This window comes from Lathyrus oleraceus, chromosome 6 (assembly GCF_024323335.1).
Source record: "Lathyrus oleraceus cultivar Zhongwan6 chromosome 6, CAAS_Psat_ZW6_1.0, whole genome shotgun sequence".
In the NCBI taxonomy this organism is placed as follows: Eukaryota; Viridiplantae; Streptophyta; class Magnoliopsida; order Fabales; family Fabaceae; genus Lathyrus; species Lathyrus oleraceus.
In genome coordinates, this window is record NC_066584.1 from 137,855,346 (window position 1) to 137,876,900 (window position 21,555).

At 39.7% G+C, this 21,555-nt stretch overlaps 1 pseudogene; it reads left to right on the plus strand.

The window, feature by feature from the left end:
- Positions 1-4,137: 4,137 nt before the first annotated feature.
- Positions 4,138-4,235, plus strand: LOC127099453 (uncharacterized; annotated as a pseudogene).
- Positions 4,236-21,555: the final 17,320 nt, after the last annotated feature.

Genomic DNA, 21,555 nt, shown 5'->3' on the forward strand with positions numbered 1-21,555 from the left:
TATGCTTAACTCCATACTTGCTTAAAAGTTTATCAAATATTCTCGATATGAAGTGCGATCCTCCATCGCTTATGACTAAACGGGGTGTTCCAAACCTGGGAAATATATAATTTTTGAATAATTTGATGACTATTCTGGTGTCGTTTGTGGGTGCGGCGATAGCTTCAATCCATTTAGACACGTAGTCAACAGCTACTAAGATGTACTGATTTCCAAAAGATGGTGGGAACGGTCCCATAAAGTCTATACCCCATACGTCGAAGAGTTCTACTTCTTGGATATTTCTTAACGGCATTTCATTACGTCTTGAAATATTTCCTGTGCGTTGGCATCTATCACACTTGACAATGAAAGCATGGACATCACACCACATAGTAGGCCAGAATAGGCCAGCTTGAAGAATCTTGGCGTAGGTCTTAGATGTGCTTGCATGTCCACCATAGGGTGCAGAGTGACAATGCTCAATTATATTATTTACCTCTTCTTCTGGAACACAACGGCGGAAAATGCCATCTTTACCTCGCTTGAAAAGAAATGGTTCGTCCCAATAGAAGTTTCTCACATCACTATAGAACTTCTTCTTCCGGTGGTAGTTTAGATCAGGGGGTATGATGTCAGCGGCTAGATAATTAACAAAGTCTGCATACCAAGGTACATCACTTATGGCTAAGGATTTTTGAAAATACTCATGAGGGTCTGGGTTATCTTCCTCAATGGTTTCTAGTTGGGCTATCAGTCTATCATAGGCAAAATCGTCATTTATGGGAACTGGATCAGGTTTCAGGTATTCTAGCCTAGATAGGTGATCAGCTACCACATTATCAGTGCCTTTCTTATCACGGATATCCAAATCAAACTCTTGCAGTAATAGAATCCATCGAAGTAACCTAGGCTTGGCATCCTTTTTGCTTAGTAAGTAACGAATGGCAGCATGGTCGGTATAAACTATAATCTTGGCTCCTACTAGATAAGATCTAAATTTGTCTATTGCAAAAACTACAGCTAGGAGCTCTTTTTCGGTTGTTGCGTAATTGAGCTGTGCAGCGTCTAGGGTTCTACTGGCATAATAAATCACATGTAATTTCTTATCTTTTCTCTGACCTAGAACGGCTCCAACAGCGTAATCACTGGCGTCACACATTATCTCAAACGGTTCTGACCAATCAGGGGGTTTCATTATAGGTGCTGAAGTCAGAGCTTCCTTCAGAAGATTAAATGCTTCAGTACATTTTTCATCGAAGATAAATTCAGCATCTTTCATTAAAAGACCAGTTAAGGGCTTTGTTATTTTGGAGAAATCTTTGATGAAACGTCGGTAAAATCCGGCATGTCCAAGAAAACTTCTTATCTCCCTGATAGTCTTCGGCGGTTTTAGATTCTCTATGACTTCTATTTTTGCTTTATCTACCTCTATACCTTTTTCGGAAACTATATGTCCTAAAACAATCCCTTCGGTGACCATGAAATGACATTTTTCCCAATTTAGCACAAGGTTTACCTCCACACATCTCTCCAGGATTTTCTCAAGGTTGACAAGACAATTTTTGAAATCTGATCCACAAACTGAGAAATCGTCCATAAATACTTCCATAATTCCATCTAAATAATCAGCAAAGATAGACATCATGCAGCGTTGGAAAGTTGCAGGAGCATTACAAAGTCCAAAAGGCATTCTTCTATAGGCAAAAGTTCCAACTGGGCATGTAAAGGTAGTTTTTTCTTGATCTTCGGGGTGAATAGGTATTTGGAAGAATCCTGAATATCCATCTAAATAACAAAAGTAAGAGTGTCTGGCTAGGCGCTCCAACATTTGATCTATGAATGGTAATGGGAAATGGTCCTTCCTAGTTGCTTTATTTAATTTTCTATAATCTATGCACATACGCCAACCTCCATCGGTTCTTTTTGCTACAGGTTCGCCCTTCTCGTTTTGCACGACTGTGATGCCTCCCTTTTGGGTACTACATGCACGGGACTCACCCATTTACTGTCCGAGATCTGATATATTATACCTGCCTCTAGTAACTTAAGAACTTCAGTCTTAACTACCGCACTCATTATAGGATTTATTCTACGTTGGTGTTCTCTGGAAGGTTTTGAATCTTCTTCAAGCAAAATCCGATGCATGCATACGGATGGGCTTATTCCTTTTAGATCAGAGATCTTATATCCTAAGGCTGAGGGTACCTACGTAAAACTTCTAATAATTGATCGGTTTCTTTTTGGTTTAAGGTAGCACTGACTATAACTGGACGATTCATATCTTCATCCAGAAATTCATATCTCAGGTTTTTAGGCAGTTCCTTAAGTTTTACGGTCGGTTTCATAGGGCAAGGCATAGGATCTGGGGTAAGAGATAAACATTCGTGAAGGTTATCATCAATGTAGGGTGTTTTATAATTGTCATCTTCCAAAATAAGGGTTGATGGCAATTTTATAGATTTATTTTCTTCTTCTTGTTCTAATTCCCTAATGCATTCTTCGATGATATCTAAGGCATAACAAGAATCTCCTATCACAGGTGCCATAAGAAATTTTGACAATATAAATTCTATCTTCTCTTCACCTACCTCAAAAGTTAGTTTTCCTTTTTTAACATCTATTACGGCTCCAGCAGTCGATAAGAACGGTCTACCTAGGAGGATTGGTATGTCGTCATCTTCTTTAATGTCCATGACAACAAAATCAGTAGGTATAAACAACTGACCCACCCTAACAGGGACGTCTTCAAGTATGCCTATAGGGTATTTAACGGATCTATCGGCTAATTGAAGCGACATCTTAGTAGGTTGTAATTCTCCTAAGTTTAATCTCTCACAAACTGCTAAAGGCATTAAGCTCACACTAGCTCCTAAGTCTAGAAAAGCTTTTTCGATGACATGATTCCCTAAAATACAAGGAATGGAAAAATTTCCGGGATCTTTATCTTTCTTTGTTAACCTATCTTCGGAAATAGAATTACATTCCACGGGTTTCGGATCTTCAAGTCTACGTTTATTCGTAAGTATGTCTTTGAGAAACTTAGCATAAGAAGGTATTTGGGTGATGGCTTCTGTAAAGGGGATTTCTACGTGAAGTTTTTCTATAACCTTAACGAATTTTTGATATTGATTATCGATTTGGGTTTTCTTTAATCTTTGAGGGTATGGTATTGGTGGTTTGTATGGCGGTGGTGGTACATAGGTTTTATTTTTAGGTTCTTCTCCTTTTTCTTGACTTTCCGGGGTTTCAGGCTTCTCTGGTTCCTTTTCCTCACTCCTCTTAGAAGTTTCAGGCTCACTTAATCTAGGGTTTAAAGGCTCCTTATAAGCGGTTCCACTTCGTAGAGTAATGGCATTGGCTTGCCCTTTCGGGTTTTGTTGAGGTTGTCCAGGGAACTGTCCTCCAGGGGTAGTCTGTGGGGCTTGGTTCAACGCTACCTGAGAGATCTGGGTTTCAAGCATCTTATTATGAGTAATGATTTGATCAACCTTGGTTCCTAACTGGGTAATTAGTACGTTAACATGGACGCTTTGGTTCATGAACTCTTTGTTTTTCTGTTTTTGAGCAACGATGAAATCTTTTACAATTTCTTCAAAGCTCGGGTTTGGCGGTACAGGTTGCATAGGTTGATTTGTTCTAGGGGCTTGGTAACCTTGTTGTCTCGGAGGTGCGGTATTTTGAATAGGGTTATTATTTTTGTAGGAGAAGTTTGGGTGATTCCTCCATCCAGGGTTATATGTGTTAGAAAATGGGTTCCCTTGGGTATAGTTCACTTGCTCAGTGTTGGTTTCATTTAACAGATTGCATTCGGCGGATTGGTGTCCTTGCGTTCCACATATCTCACAATTCGGCGAAACTGCGGCTACAGTATTCGGAGTTGTACACATATGTTCGACTCTAAGGGCCAACGCGTCCATTTTAGCCTGCATCATGTCTATAGAGCTTAGCTCATGTATTCCTCCTTGGGCTTCCTTCTTTTCCACTGTCGCTCGTTCTACTCCCCATGATTGATGGTTTTGGGCCATATCCTCGATAAGGGCACTAGCTTCAGGGTAAGGTTTATTCATCAGTGCGCCACCAGCGGCAGCGTCGATGGTCATCTTAGTGTTATAATGAAGTCCATTATAGAAGGTTTGGATGATTAGCCAATTCTCTAAGCCATGGTGTGGGCATGCTCTTAATAGTTCTTTATATCTCTCCCAGGCTTCGAACAACGACTCTCCTTGGAGTTGGGTAAATCTAGTTATAAGGTTTCAAAGAAGAGCGGTCTTACTTGGGGGAAAATATCTAGCAAGAAAAACTTTCCTAAGGTCATCCCAAGTTGTTATTGAATTGGGTGGAAGGGAATCTAACCATGATAGAGCTTTATCTCTGAGGGAAAAGGGAAATAATCTTAAGCGTATCGCCTCAGGAGAAGCTCCATTGGTTTTAAAGGTGTCTGCTAACTGAAGAAAGTTTTTTAAATGTTGGTTTGGGTTATCAGTAGCGAGACCTGAGAATTGTCTCTGTTGCACTAATTGCAGCAGGGATGGTTTAAGTTCAAAATTATTGGCTGGGATAACGGGGTTTACTATACTGGAACTAGGTTCCTCGTTTGATGGTTGGGCGAAGTCCTTAAGAGGTCTTCGGTTTTGTTCTTCGGCCATAGCTATCCTATTCCTATGGAAAAATAAACGTGCGCGAGCGTAACATTCAGGTTCAGCTAGAGGGTCTACTAAACTTCCGGCACTGCGAGTCTTTCGCATTGACCGGTGGGTAACAACCTTAGTCTAAACGGTATAACTACAGGGTAATGAAATTTGACGAAATTGGTCCCCGGCAACGGCGCCAAAAACTTGATGCGTGTTTTTCGCAAGTGTACGAATCACGTCAAAGTAATATAAAAGATTATCGAATCCACAGAGACCAAGTGTCAATCTATCAAACCTGTTGTTATGGTGTGTATCTAAGGCAACTATTTTTAAGGGTTTTAATAAGGGTGCAATGGTAAATAAAATTATAATTTTAAATAATAAATAAAGACAGGCTCGAATGTAATTCACGCAATCAATGATAATCCAGTACTTGTTAGTGGAACTACTTATGGGCAATGTTTTCTCCTTTGAAAAGAACTAATTTAACAGGAACTGTCGCTTTCGCGTATTCAGAACCGAGTTGTACTCTCTAATCAACCCCTCCTATTGTCACGGATAAAAAGGTGCGTACTGCGTTAGAGTAGTAAACCTATTTTTAAGAAATATAGTATCTTAACTAAGTTGAAAAGTATTTTAACTTGGACTTCTTAGCAAAAAGAGGTTCTTACGAACCAGAGTTTAAACTTCCTAACGCGTCCGAAAATCGTTTTAAAATCTCTTTTCTTTTTAATCTAAAATCTCCTAATAAACTAGACAAAGCGCTTTTGGCTGTTTTTGAAATAGTTAAAAACAATTACTTGAATTGAAAGATAAAATAGCCCTTAGGTGTTTCCACGAACAATTATACTGATTACTGGTTTAATTACGATCCTTACATTCTAACCTTTATAGAATTAGTTAGACATGATAAAGTAAATATTCTTTTTATAGTTTTTCATAAAAGTAATTTAAAGCGAGTGCGGATAATAAACAAAGTAAAGTGCGAGTGCAGGAAATAAACAACGTAAATGTGCGAGTGCAGGAAATAAACAACGTAAATGTGCGAATGCAGGAAATAAACAACGTAAATGTGCGAGTGCAGGAAATAAACAACGTAAATGTGCGAGTGCAGGAAATAAACAACGTAAATGTGCGAGTGCAGGAAATAAATAAAAGTAAAATACGAACTTGAATTAAAATGGCGGCAGGATTAACTTCCTCCAGAGTGCTCCAAAAACTCGAACCACAGACAAATTACAGACTCGATCACTCGATTGCAGAGGCACCCCGATGTGGAATGGCAACTGCTTTATAACTGATATATGCCTAGAGAATTCTAATTCTGGATGAAGAAAAACGAAAATCTAAGGTCCTATTTATAGTAAAAACTGAAAGCATGAAATGACAGGGACGCCCCTCCACTAAAAAGTGGAGGTTACTGATTTTGGCCTTGTGGCGCCCGCCACAGGCCTATGGCGCCCGCCATGGTCCCTACAGGGGATGATGGAGTGGGGATCGTGGGTCTTGACGGTTGAGGAGTGGTCTTGAGACGTGGCCACGTCATGGCTAACCCCATGGCGCCCGCCACGGTGGGTGCCGTAAGTGCAAAACGCTGAATTTCTAGGTTTTCGCCCGTTTTCACTCCTTTTTCGCTCCTTTTCCCGATTCGAGCTCCGATTATTATAAAAACCTGAAAACATAAGAAAACAAAGAAATAACAAAGCAAAACAACAATAAAAGCTAAGAATGCATGCGAAATCGGAGTCAGAAATACGGTGAATTTTAGTGTGATCAAGATGGGAGAAGATGAAGAGACTAATCCTAAGCGAAAATTAAAAGTTAAGAGTTTAAAAGATCAGATCAATGGGATGCAATCCAATAGACAAGAATGTTATATAGAAACCCAATTTTCCCTTGGACTTTTAGAATCAAGCAATATCACTACACAAATAGCAAGAAGAGCAAGGCATCAAATAAAGATAGCCACATCCAAGCTAAGCAACTTTATGATCTTCTTCATAATCTCCCATGTATCAGATGACATACTCCTTGAATGGCTCAGAATAAGTCATTAGTCACAGGTTCAGAATAACAATTGCATCAAGACCATGATGCAGACGAACACAAAAGGGATCTCAATACTTGCTTCAAATGAAACTTCAATTCACAATGACTAGCCTCAGAAAATTTGGCAATGGCCAAGTCCTTTTTGCATAGGTAATGTTGCCTAATTCTAAGTCCGATGTCTCAGATCAAATCCAACTGTCCACACAAATCTCTTTTAGGGTTTTTGTTGTTATTATGTACATTAAGGTCAAAAGACCACAAACACAAATAAAATACACAAACAAGTATAATCACAAGATATGGCTCAAGTGAGCAAAGTGAAAATGGCATTAAAATAAACAAGTTAAATGGTATGAATAATGGCAAATGATAAAGACTTGAATTTAAAGTGCATAAAGTAAATGAATTGAAATTAAAAGTTAGTCAAATGTTAGTTGATTAGAAAATAGTATTGCTTTTGCTTTTCAATTGTTTAAGTCATTCTTTGGAGAACACTCAACCCTCTATTCATAAGCATGGATCCTTGAACCAAGACATCTTCCAAAGGAAGGAAAAAAGACCAAGTTCCCACACAATACCATGAAAGGGGGGAGACTTAAAATATCACTTACTAGAATGTTATGCTTTTGGGTCAAAATTTAGCGATATGTTAAGCAATCGTAATTGGACTTATGTAGAAGTCACAACTATTTGAGATCGGGCAATAGAAATTTTAGTGTTAACGCATGTTAGAGATATGGTATTATGAACCATACTCCTAAAACATACCACACTTAAAAGAAAATGGCAAAAGGGTGGACCTAATCTCATCCATACTTATATTGGTTTATGAACCAATTATCCTTAGGTTATAGAGATATCATAGGTCAATGGAATGGATGGGACAAAAAGGGATTGAAGATGATGAGGGAAGGAAGATGAAATAAACTCAAATTGGTCATGGGAGGACTTTTATCAAATTAAAATCATTCATTCATTTTGGGAGATGAAATGTACATTTCATCAATCCCCTAAATCCAATTATTTTAATCCAACAATGTCAAATCAACCTTGACCAAGGTCCAACAACAAAAGTCAAACTCAACAAGTCAACAAAAATAGCTCAAGACAATTTATTCACAATTAAACAATTAAAAATGCATTAAATTAAAATATGGTTGATCAAAAACCTAAAACCTCTTCAAAACACCAAATAAATGGCCAAGAGATTTATCATAGGTCAAAAAAGGTCAAAGGACCTTGGAGAAAAAAATTCATAAGTTTTGGAAACTTAAACGTATTTTTAAACAATTAAAAATATGCACAAAAACAATTAAATCATGAAAAACATTAATGTTGATCCAAAAAATAATTCTAATTCAGAAAATGATAGAGAAAAATATTTGAGAATTTTTGGATCAATATTAAAATTAATATGAATTAATGAAAATAAGTCAATAAAAATGAAAAATCAGAAAATACAAAAAAACGTGGACCACTTGATCTCGCTCATTAATTGAGGTGGCAGATCAAGTGGATCCAAGCGCGCGTTCCACATGGTCATTAGTCAACAGCGTAGCAGGGATGATAATCAAAACCAACGCGTAAGATTAAAACAAAATGAATGTATCATGTGGTTCAGAGACACACTAACACATCGCCGGAGCCAGAGCTTCGGTCTTCTTCTCCGGTGGACCTCACCGGACTGGTGCTCCTTCAACCATCACCAAAATAAAAAAGGAGGACATGAATTTAAAGTAAAAATGCTCAGGAGCTTGATTCTGGCCTCAATTTCACCTATATCCAAGTATATAGAAAGATACAGGGAGTTGAATTTTAAGGATCATGATCTGAGTTGCTTCGATTTGACCTCTAAGCAACTCAATCTTGTTGCCTACATTGGTAGGACTTCAGACAAACAAAAAAAAACAAGAATAATTGAGAATTGAGTGAGAATCGAAGAGATGAAAAATTCTAAAAATCACCTTCAATGTAGGTTCAGATGGACACGATCTTGCTCTCAATTGTGTTTGGCCTTGCTTAAGATGCTTGATGGAGTGGAAATGGATCAAGGAAAGTGATGGACTCTTGGAGTTTCAATCTCAAAATAGTTGAGAGATTCAAACTCGATTTTCAATGAAAATCACCAAGCTTATCCTTTGAATGTGAGGGTTTAGGGTTCCTGATTCAAAGCTTGTGCGCTAGGGTCCATAATTCTGAGCATGAAGGGATCTATTTATAGGCCCATGTAATGATGCATTTAAGTCCAAAAATAAGTGTAAGCAATGCTGAAGTCATTTGGAAAGGCCATGCATTAGTGTATGAAAAGTGGAACTTCAAATCTTCTAAATGGTCCTTCAGCTTTAAGCCATGCGCAAGTCATGCATTCTTTGTCCAAATGGGATGAATTTGGACTTTTTGGAAAGGAACAATTTTCATGTCGAACACTTTTTCATTTGAATCTTTGATCATGATGAATTTTGAGGTGGAAGTTTCGAAAATAAAACATATCAAAAAAAATTCTAAGTACCAAGCCATATGTTCAATTCTTCCACCTTGGATAACTTATTTTATGGGCTTCAAATGAGAAAAGATCCTTCATAAAAGTTGTATCTCTCTCAAATTCCTTCAAATTGGTCAAAAAATTTGACCCCATTTGTATTTATCATGAAGTAGTTATGCATTTTAGAAGTTGAGGAAAATCACTTGTTCAATGGTATTGACCCAAAATGACGTATAATGTTTCCTCATATCACATGCATTTAAAAGTTGAATTTGCACTTACTCCAATCCTAAAAGTTGAAGTAGGCATCTTGAATTTGATCATGCAACTTTAATATCTTTCATATCATAAAAACTGAGCAAGTTATGGTCTTGGGAAGTTGAACTCCAAATTAGGGTTTATACAAAATGACCTATAATCTTTCACCATACAAAATGACTTTCTAAGAAAAACTAGCTCTTGACCTCAACACTAAAGTTGTTTGGAATGTAATTTGGAGTAACGTTTATCTTGGAATAATTTTCATATGACAAAAATTGTAGGAGATAGGGTCCAGGGAACCCCAGGTTTGACCAGTTGAATTCCGCTGGTCAACCACCATGAACCAACTTGCTAACTTGATATTATCTTGACTTTTGGGACTCATGGAGGATCATATATGCATAAGATGATGAAATGTGAAGTATCCCTTGAAATATTTGATCAATTATTGAAGAAACTTGTTGAAGAAGTCACATAAGATACCTAGATGAATTAGGGTTTCTAAGGCAAACCAACTCCAAACTCTTGATGATTTCTTGATCAAAATAAAATGTGAAGATCATGGGGATTCATATATGATACTTAGAGCCATAGTAAACCAATTATTGATTGAGCTCCTTGCATTGAGAGTCTCAAACCCTAGATATGAGCTTGATAAAGCATAGGTGGGCATGTGCACTACCTACAAAGGAGTTAAACTATACAATGACATATTTTTGGTATTTTGGTTAGTAAATGATAAAAAAACAAAGTATAATACAATCAAATGTGTTTGGTGATCTCTCCCAATGCAAACCCAAGGAAAGAGGGGTAAGGAGGATGCTAAGGTGTGATCCCAATGCTAATGCATATGATGAGAATAGCGTGAGGGATCTTAGGGTCAAAATTGGGGTCTTACAGCATGACCCGAAGTGGCCGCATATTCACTACACCGCCACCGCCACCTGGAAAAGAGAATCTTGGAGCTAATGCCAAGAATGTGGGTAAGCAACCTGTCGTATCAGATGATGTGGAAGAGTTCCTCCGCATCATAAAGAAAAGCGGCTACAAAGTGGTTGACCATATCAACCAAACACCATCCAAGATCTCTATACTCTCACTACTTTTATGCTCTGAAGCCCACCGAGATGCTCTAATCAAGTTTCTCAGTGTCGTCCATGTGCCCCAAGAGATCACCATCAACCAATAGAAGGGATAATGGATAATATAGCATCGAGGGGATGCTTAGGCTTTTGCGATGATGAACTGCCTCCCGAGGGCAAAAATCATAACAAAGCCTTGCAAATATCCATCGAATGTGCTGACACGATAATGTCCAGAGTGCTGGTGGACACTGGGTCTTCTTTGAACTTTCTCCTGAAGAATTCCCTCACTAAACTGACAATAGAGGGCATGTTGATGAAACCCAGAGTGCTGATAGTTCGCACATTCGACGGTTCGCGTCGGTCCATCGTCGGAAAGGTGGACCTTCTTATCAAGATAGGGCCGTACACCTTCTTCGTAACCTTATATGTGATAGATATTCACCCAGCGTATAGTTGCCTCCTGGGCCGCCCGTGGATCCATGCTACAGGGGCAGTGACCTCTACCTTCCATCAAAAATTAAAGTTTATTATCAATGACAAGCTAGTTACTATTTACGGAGAAGAAGACATCTTGGTCAACTAGCTATCCTCCTTCCGGTATATTGAAGTGGATGGAGAGATTCACAAAACACCTTTTCAGGCATTCGAGATTTCCAATATGTTGATGAATCCTCTCTATGGAAGAACATCCAGAAAATGTGAACTCCTGATGTCGTCCCTAAAGGATGCTCAGACGATAATCAAAGCAGGCCATCCAGAAGGATGGGGAAGAATCTTGGAGCTACCTTTCAACAAAAACAGGTAAGGCTTAGGGTACCGTCCAGTGCAGACAACCCAGTAGGGTACACTTGTAATGGGTGACGAAATGGCCCTCTCCATCCCAGGGAAGTTCGTGAGTGTTGGACATCTCTTCCAAGAGCAGGTCGCCATGGTGGGCGAAGACCTCAATATATCAGGAGTCGATTGCTTTGTGCTCAAGAAGGCGGTAGGCCAACAACTCAATAATTGGACAGAAGTGGACATACCTGAAGTTACTTTCTGTCAAACGTAATTTTCTGTGTTCATTTCGGATCCCTATGCCCGTGCCCAAGGCATAATGGAGCTTGTAGGGCCCTGTTGTTTTCATCATTATTCTAAAATGAAATAAAAGAAGTGTTTCACATACAATTTCTCTCTCTGTCTTTCTCTTTTCATTTTTTCCAAAAAAAAAAATTGTTGCTAGTCCATATTCTAAAATAAAGCATGAGTCACTCATGCATATCCGACTTGGATTCCATTGACAACAAAAATGCTATGGCCGATTATAATTTCGAGAATCCTATCTACCAAGCCGATGAAGAGTGTGAACTCCCATAGGAGTTGGCCAGGCTACTACAGCAGGAATCCAAATTGATTCAACCACATCAAGAGTCGTTGGAGGTCGTTAACCTTGGATCCGAAGACTGCAAGAAAGAAATACGGATTGGCGCCGACCTCCAGGCCGATGTCAAAAAGAGGTGGATCGAGTTACTGTGCAAATATGTTGATGTGTTTGCTTGGTCATATTAAGATATGCCTGGGTTAGATACAGGTATTTTGATGCATCATCTTCCGCTCAAACAGGATTGTCCTTCAGTGAAGCAGAAACTGAGAAGAACTCGACTTTATATAGCTATCAATATAAAGGAAGAGGTTCAGAAGCAGTTGGATGTCGGTTTCGTAGTAGTCTCAAACTACCCCAATGGGTTACCAACATCGTGCTCGTGCCTAAGAAAGATGTCAAGGTGCGCATGTGCGTGGATTACAGAGACCTAAATAGGGCTAGCCCAAAAGATGACTTCCATCTACATCATGTTGATGTGTTAGTGGACAACACGACCCAATTCTCTGTATTCTCCTTCATGGACGGTTTTTCTAGATATAATAAAATCAAGATGGATCTAGAAGACTTGGAGAAGACGATATTTATCACCCCGTGGGGGGATATTCATCTATAAAGTCATGTTGTTCGGTCTAAAGAACGTTGGGGTAACATATCAAAGGGCTATGGTCACTCTCTTTCATGACATGATCCATAAAGAGATTGAAGTATATGTCGACGATATGACTGCTAAGTCCTAAACAGAAGAGGAGCACCTCACCCATTTGCACAAGTTGTTTGAGAGGTTGAGAAAGTTCAGATTGAGACTTAATCAAAATAAATGCACGTTCGGGGTAAGATCTAGCAAGCTGCTAAGTTTTATCGTGACCCAATGCGGCATTGAGGTGGATTCTAACAAAGTTAAATCCATACAAGCTATTCCCTCATCGAGAATGGAAAATCAAGTTTGTGGCTTTTTAGGACAGTTGAACTATATAGCCAGGTTCATATCACACCTGACGGCCACATGCGAACCAATCTTTAAACTACTGCGAAAGGACCAAGCCGTCGAGTGGAACGAGAACTGTCAAAGAGCCTTTGAGAGGATAAAGCAGTATCTCCAGGAGCCACCCATCTTGATACTGCCGGTTCCAGGAAGACCACTTATCATGTACTTAACAGTCCTAGAGGATTCTATGGGTTGAATGTTGGGTCAACATGACGAATCAGGTAGAAAGGAGCATGCCATCTACTACCTTAGCAAGAAGTTCACTGATTGTGAATCAAGGTATTCTTTGGTGGAAAAGACTTATTGTGCCCTCACCTGGGCTGCCAAACGATTAAGGCAGTACATGGTGACACACACCACTCTGTTGATCTCCAAAATGAACCCAATTAAGTACATCTTTGAGTAACCTGATCTGACCGGAAGAGTTGCCCATTGGCAGATGGCCTTAACTGAATACGACATTCAAACGTCACCCAAAAAGCCATCAAGGGAAGTGTATTATCTGATTACTTGGCCCACCAGCCATTAGAAGACTATCAACCGATGATATTTGATTTCCCTGACAAGGACATTCTGTTCATAAGGGAATGCAATATTCTAGTCCCCTAACCAGGATCGCGATGGACGCTCATGTTTGATGGTGCTTCCAATGCACGAGGCCATGGAGTAGGTGCCATCATTACTTCACCGACATGATTTCCCCTTCCATTCACCACAAGATTATGCTTTGACTGCACCAACAATATGGCAGAGTATGAGGCCTGTATCTTCGGTATCGAGGCAATAATCGACTTGAGAATCAAAATACTTGAGGTTTATGGGGACTCAGCTCTCGTCATCAGTCAAGTACGGGGAGATTGGGAAGCCCGCGATTAGAAGTTGATTCCATATAAAGAACATGTCCTAATATTGATCCCCTATTTTGATGAAATCTCTTTTCATCACATCCCAAGGGAAAAAATAAATTAGAAGATGCCCTCGCTACCTTAGCGGCCATGTTCAAGATCACTTGGAAGAATGAGGCTCCTGCCATCAGCATTGATATCCTGGAAGAGCCGACATACTGTTTGGCTACCGAGGAAGAGTTAAATGGCAAACCTTGGTACCATGACATCAAGACGTACCTTGAAAAACAGGTGTACCCAGACAACGCATCAATCACAAATAAGAAAGCTTTGAGGAAGCTCTCCTCTAAGTTCTTCTTGAGCAGAGATGTGTTGTATAAACGAAGTCATGATTCAGTGTTGCTCAGATGCGGGGACAGGCGCGAAGTCGAGAAAATTATAACTGATGTGCATGAAGGTTCGTTTGGGACACATTCCAGCGGGCATTCAATGGCGAAAAAGATCCTCAGAGCAAGATACTACTTATTGACTATGGAAACAGATTGTTTCTGTCACGTGCAGACTTGTCACAAATGTCAGATCTATGTTGACAGGATACACGTACCTCCAGTACCTCTCAATGTCATTTCATCGCCTTGGCCTTTTTCTATGTGGGGCATTGATGTGATCGGACATATTGAACCAACTGCTTTGAATGTGCATAGCTTCATCCTGGTCGCCTTCGACTATTTTACCAAATTGGTGGAAGCTGCTTCATACGTAGATGTCACCAAACAAATGGTATCTCGCTTTCTGAAATGTGACATCATCTTCCGTTATGGGATTCCCAATAAAATCATCACAAATAATGGTTTGAATCTTAATAATAAGATGATGAAGGAATTGTGCAAGAGTTTCAAGATCGAACATCATAATTCTTCACCCTATCGGCCAAAGATGAACGGTGCAGTGGAAGTAACCAATAAGAACATAAAGAAGATTGTCCAGAAAATGGTGAAGACATACAAGGACTGACACGAGATGCTGCGATTTGCACTACACGATTACCATACTTAGGTACGATCCTCGATCGAGGAAACCCCTTTCTTTCTGGTGTCCGGTATGGAAGCAGTGCTCCCAATTGAAGTAGAGATCCCCTCTCTGAGAATCCTAGAAGACGTCAAACTGGACGAAGCAGAATGGATTCAAGCTAGACTCGATCAGTTGAACCTCATCGAAGAGAAACGCATGACAACTTTATGCCCTGGCCAACTTTATCATAAGCGGTTGAAGAGGGCCTTTGACAAGAAAGTGTGTCCTAGGAACATCCAAGTCGGTGACCTGGTACTCAAAAGGATCCTGCCTATCCACACGGACCCTCGGGGAAAGTGGACCCCCAACTTTGAAGGACCATACGTCATGAGAAAGGTTTTCTCAAGAGGAGCCTTGATCTTCTCGACTATGGATGGGGATGATCTGGCATCACTCATAAATGCAGACACAGTCAAAAAATATTATGCCTAATATATGACCCGCTAAGTTGATACCCCAAGGGGAAACTTAGGCAAAAATGGGCATCCCGGTGGACCAAAAAAAGAAAAGGTCTAGGCAAAAAATTAGGGATATAAAACAAAAGAATCGAAAACCCGCGAAGTTGATTCCCCCCAAAGGGCAACTTAGGCAAAAAAGGGTGTCCCACTAGATCGAAAACTCGAAAGGGCGGTCTAGGCAAAAGTTAGGGACTGACAAGCAAAGACTGCGTATTGTTCAGGGTCTGTAAATACGTCCTCCCAAGAAGTGGAAAACCGAGCGAAAGGATCAATCCATTCACCATCGACTGGGGCAAAGTATGAAGATTCATAAAGTATAACGGATATAGCATGATTGAACCTTAATGGAAATCCGAGACTTTCTCATTGGCAATTTGTTTTTGTACAACTACCTCATTTAGGAGTTGCTTCCCTATTGTAAACACCCATTTAAGGGCTCATTTCAATTAATAAAATTCTCATTCAGAATCTCCTCGTTTTTACTTTTTCTGCTTGTGTACAAAATATAATTCTTATTTATATATAAACAATGCATTGAAAATTTCGGGGATAACAATAATAACACTAAAATGAAAACTTGATTTTACATTGACTACAAAGTGTCTAAGGGTAAGCACGATTCCCAATTTGTTGCAAACAATGCACATAGACCTAAGATCACGAGACCTGTGAGGCTACGGCCCAAGAGATCACAAGAATCACCATTCTCTTTGGTAATTCCCCCCAGTGTATCTACACACCAGTCTGGTTATCAAAATATTCACGGCAGATTCCTTCTCCAACAGCAGCGGTAAGGCAAGATATTGGGAAGTCATATGAGACGCATCCCACATCCTACGAATCAAAATCCTTGTAACCCAAGCAGATGTACCGTTGTTCAGGGCACACCATGCCCAAACTTAGGGCATCCATAGACCCCCCATACCGTGCATAAGCCCGTCATGCATAATGCATCATTTCGTTCATGTCATCCGACATAATCATGAAGCTCTCTAACAAGAAAAAAGTAATCCCAAAACTCTCTTAGCAATACTCAACATCCCATTTTCGTTGGCACCTTCCGTAAGTCCGACCCTATGGATAAACCCTTTCCCCGACATTGTCAAACATACATAACATCAAACCTTCATGTGTGTCTTTCCAAGTTGAATATGTTTGACCCAACCTCCCTGTCCACAAGCCCATGTCTTCGTACTTGGCCTCTCTACTCATCAAGCTCAAACTTTGTGTTGGTCTCCCTTCCTCTTTCCCCAGCCGTGTTGAACATACATAATATCAGACCTTCCTGTGTGTCTTCGCAAATTGAGTATGTTTGGCCAAACCTTCCATTCGCTTTAGAGCGAGCCGTATGGCTATAACCCCTTCTTTTCCTGTTCCAATAAGGTTAACTTTGGGACAACATCCCTAGCGATGTCTCCATTTCTTCCCTTCCTGATAAGGTTAACTTCAGGATCCTTTTCTTCCCTTTCCGATAAGGTTAACTTTGGAAGCATGTTTTCACCCCTTTTCTTCCTGATAAGGTTAACTTCAGGATCGTTTCTTCTCTTTTCGATAAGGTTAAATTCAGAAAACCGTGTCCATTTCTTTCCTTCCTGATAAGGTCAACTTCAGGATCCTTTTCTTCTCTTTCCGATAAGGTTAACTTCGGAAGCATGTTTCCACGCCTTCTCTTCCTGATAAGGTCAACTTCATCATCTTTTTCTCCTCTTTCCGATAAGGTGAACTTCGGAAGCATGTTTTCACCCCTTCTCTTCCTAATAAGATTAACTTCAGGATTATTTCTTATCTTTTTTATAAGGTTAAATTCGGAAACCCGTATCCATTTCTTCCCTTCTTGATAAAGTTAACTTCAGGATTCATTTTTTCTCTATCGATAAGGTTAAATTCGGAACCCCTTTTTTTTCATTACTTCTTTTCCTAATAAGGTAAACTTTAGGATGCCTTTCTTCTCTTTCCGATAAGGTTAAATTCGGAAACTCATATTCATTTCTTCCCTTCTTGATAAGGTTAACTTCAGGATCCATTTCTTCTCTTCTGATAAGGTTGAATTCAGAACCCTATCTTCGTTCCTTCTCTTCTCGATAAGGTTAACTTCGGGACCCCCCTACTTTTCTTCTCCAGTTCCAATAAGGTTAACTTTGGAATGTTTCCCCAGCGATATCGTCATTTCTTATCTTCCTGATAAGGTTAAATTCAGGATCCTTTTCTTCACTTTCCAATAAGGTTAAATTCGGAATCCTGTTCCCATCCCTTCTCTTCCTAATAAGGTTAACTTTAGGATCCATTCCTTCTCTTTCCGATAAGGTTAACTTCGGAAACATGTTTTCATCCCTTCTCTTCGTGATAAGGTTAACTTTAGGATCATTTATTCTCTTTTCGATAAGGTTAAATTTGGAAACCCGCATCCATTTCTTCCCTTCCTGATAAGGTTAACTTCAAGATCCATTTTTGCGATAAGGTTAAATTCGGAACCTTCTTTTTTCATTTCTTCTTTTCCTGATAAGGTTAACTTCAGGATACATTTCTTCTCTTTCCAATAAGGTTAAATTTGGAAACCCGTATTCATTTCTTCCCTTCCTGATAAGGTTAACTTCATGATCCATTTGTTCTCTTTCGATAAGGTTAAATTCGGAGCCCTCTCTTCATTCCTTCTCTTCCCAATAAGGTTAACTTCGGGACCCCCCTACTTTTCTCCTCCAGTTCCAATAAGGTTAACTTTGGAATGTTTCCCTAGAGATGTCGTCATTTCTTCTCTTCCTGATAAGGTTGGTTAACTTCAGGATCCTTTTCTTCCCTTTCCGATAAGGTTAAACTCAGAATCCCATTCCCATCCCTTCTCTTCCTAATAAGGTTAACTTTAGGATCTATTCCTTCTCTTTCCAATAAGGTTAACTTCAGAAACCTGTTTTTTTCCCTTCTCTTCCTGATAAGGTCAACTTCGGGATCGATTTCTTCTCTTTCTGATAAGGTTAACTTCAGGATTCACCTCTTCTCTTGCTGATAAGGTCAACTTCAGGATTCACTTCTTCTCTTCTCGATAAGGTTAACTTCGGAACCATTTTCCATTTCTTTTCTTCCTGATAAGGTTAACTTCGGGATCCGTTTCTCCTCTTCCTGATAAGGTCAACTTCAGGAACCTTTTCTTCTCTTTCCGATAAGGTTAACTTCGGAAACCATTTTTCATTCCTTCTTTTCTTGATAAGTTTAACTTCAAGACCCCTTTCTTCTCTTTCTAATAAGGTTAACTTCGGAGCCCCGCCCTTTACCCTTTTCTTCTCTCTCCGATAAGGTCAACTTCGGAACCCATCCCTCAGCAAAAACCAATCGCACCTGCCCCCCCCCCCCCTTTCCTTTCCAGATACAAATAAACAGGATAAAGTCCATTTTCCGCTTGGCAAACCATCTTTCAAAAATATTTCACCCCGACGAAATTTTTTCTCAATGATTGCTAGAGAGTTGTGAGAAAATAAAAAGAAAAATGAAAAACTTATTAATAAAAAAAATAGAGAGCTTGTTGGAAAAAAGAGTTTAATCATATTGCATCAGCATCGTGCATATGTCATGCATCCCTAACCTTTCATAAATATTTCTTGACCAGATAAAATTTGGATCCCCAACAGCTACCGTACACATAATATATTTTGTTCACCCTATACCTCGATGGAGAATTTCTTTGTGACCTATCTTCACCTTTCATTTTTTCTTGGTGGGCAAATTTTCTGATATTTTGGTATTTTATCCTCTCCTACCTTTAATGTCCAGAAGTTGTTACTATCCGTACATTCACGTTTGAGAAGATTAAATAGGGATAGTTGTCATACCCCAAAATTCGCCATACCCTTCACAAAGTTTATCTAGGTCACTAACCCTAGTCATATGCATAACCTTATGGACATTGCATTTCATCTACATAATCATGGTTCGATACAAGAGGACAGGTATCTTAGATTCCATGCTTTGTGCTTGTACCTAGTGGAAAATGGGATTTGTCTGCAGCTAAAGGTAGCTTAATCAATCAAACCCTAATGGAAGGAGGTTATCGGGGTCTGTGTGTGCTTCTATCATTGGTAACTCAGCTTTGGCTAAGTGGTGGAGCATAGCCCTAATCTTGGGATCCTCACTTGATCATGGTCACCACGAACTCCAACTGTATCCAACGCTCTTTAGATGGCCTTCCAAACCCTATTTGATGGGTCCTTCAACATTCCATTGAGTGCGCCTTTCTCACTTAATCAAGCTTCACCCAACAACCTCATGGTCAGTGGTCATGCGTGTTGGTTTCTTGGGTTTGATTTCGTAGATCACTTTCTCCAATGCGCATCTTGTGCTTGTCCATCTCCATGTCCCATGGTCTTCTGGTCAGAGGTCATTTCATTTGTTATTCTTGTTTCGTGCTTTCCTTTGATCGTTTGGGTTCATGGTTAATGGTTCATGCATAGGTTTTGTACGGGTTCTATTCCATTATGTGTCTCGATTCAATCCATTTCAAGTAACATGTTCATATATTAAGTCAATCCATTCAAATGGCCAATTTCATTCATGTTCATCCATAAAATAGTAATTACATACGGAAAAAGGTGCAAAAAAGTGTATAACACATTGCAAAACTCAATTTTGGAAGTTTCTGCTCTATGAGTCTACTCATTCACTCGGCGCAAAACCCACGGGTCCGAACAGGTCGACTCATAGGTCGACCTAGTTCTGGGGAACCTGGTTGAGTCGACTCATCCAAACCTTGGGTCGACCCATTTCCGTTTTCCTTCGAATTATTCGGTTGCGGGTCCGAACAGGTCGACTCAATTCTGGGAAATCCTGTTTGAGTCGACTCATCCACTCCTCTTGTTGACTCATTCCTTATTTTTATTTGAACCAATTCATCGCAAGTCCGAACCGGTCGACCCGGAGGTCGACTCAGCCCTGGAGAATGCTCTGTTTGAGTCGACTCCTTCCCAGCTTGAGTCGACTCAACTTGTTCCTTGTAGCAGATTCGACAGTGTTACTAGCTACTAAAGCAATACCAAGTGCAAAGTTCTTGTCATGCCAACCCAATCACAATGATTCACATACTATGCATTAACCTACAATTGTAGGTCACACTTGAGCTCACTTGTTATACCTTGCACCCAAGCCCATTGATTAACAAGTCATGGACAAAACTTCAAAGCCAAATCTACTTAAGGGAAACCTGCTACCACCAGTCACTATTGGAATCATTCCCAAAACCAACTAATTGATTCAACCAACTAACTTCCAACTCAGTGAGTGAACCGACCAAACTCACTGAGTTCACTTCAACTAACTCCTAAGCTAACTCCTAACATGATAATAACTAACTCCGAACCTCCCTTGGACCCAAACCTACAACCTATATAAACACAAGGGGAAGCAAAAGAAAAGGACTTTTTTCATTCTCAACTCTTGATCACTCCCAAATTTCTCATTGCAAATTCAGCTTCTTTTCACTTCATCTTCTCCAATCCCTCTCCCCTCACCAAAGCTCAAATCATCATTGGAGCAAGCTTCACATTGAAGTTTGTTATCAATTGAGCTAAACCTTTTGCACACAACAATCATCCCTGCATTCACCTAATCAACATAAACAACAACAATCCAATTCATAATTTCTCAGAGTTGATTCGTGAAGAGGAGAAGTTCACAGTAGAAGTAGAAGATTCAAGGTTCAAAGCAGCATACCTCTGGTTTTCTCTTCTTCATCTTCATCACTTCCGAATTTCAACAAGTTCCAAGACAATCCTCCGTCTTGCAGGTCGGTGAATCTTTATCTTTGTCAAACTGTTGATATCACATTGTAGCTTGTGTAGTGGTGAACCAAAACCCCAAGGTTTGGTAGTTAATTCTCCTTCATCTCCATTTCCCATTAATATCAGATTTTTTGCTTAGGATTATGGACTTTAATTGCTTAATTTACAGAATTTGTTGAGTTGTAGTTAGGATAGATGAGAGATTAGGATAGAAGAGTTGGAGAGGAGTAAGAAATTGGTGTGTTTTTCTTGAATCCGGTCAACTCCACCGCCTCCGGCGTGGTGGTGCCGGAGCTCCGGCGATGGTTCTGTCTTGCCTTGAGACTTGGATTGGTTGACTGGTCCAAGGGGTGTCACTCCCTATTTTCACTGCCATGTGTAGCATTAATACGCATGCTGATAGCATCTTTTTTCATCTTCATTATTGTGTTGAATTCCTGCTAACCGTGCTGATTCGGCCTTAGGCCGCCAAGCAACGGTTCATCTTAATCATGATAAATCTCATACTTGATTTAATCAATTCCAATTTTAATTATGTTTTTTGTTATTAATCATGGTGCTGTTTTTGTATGAAATAGATT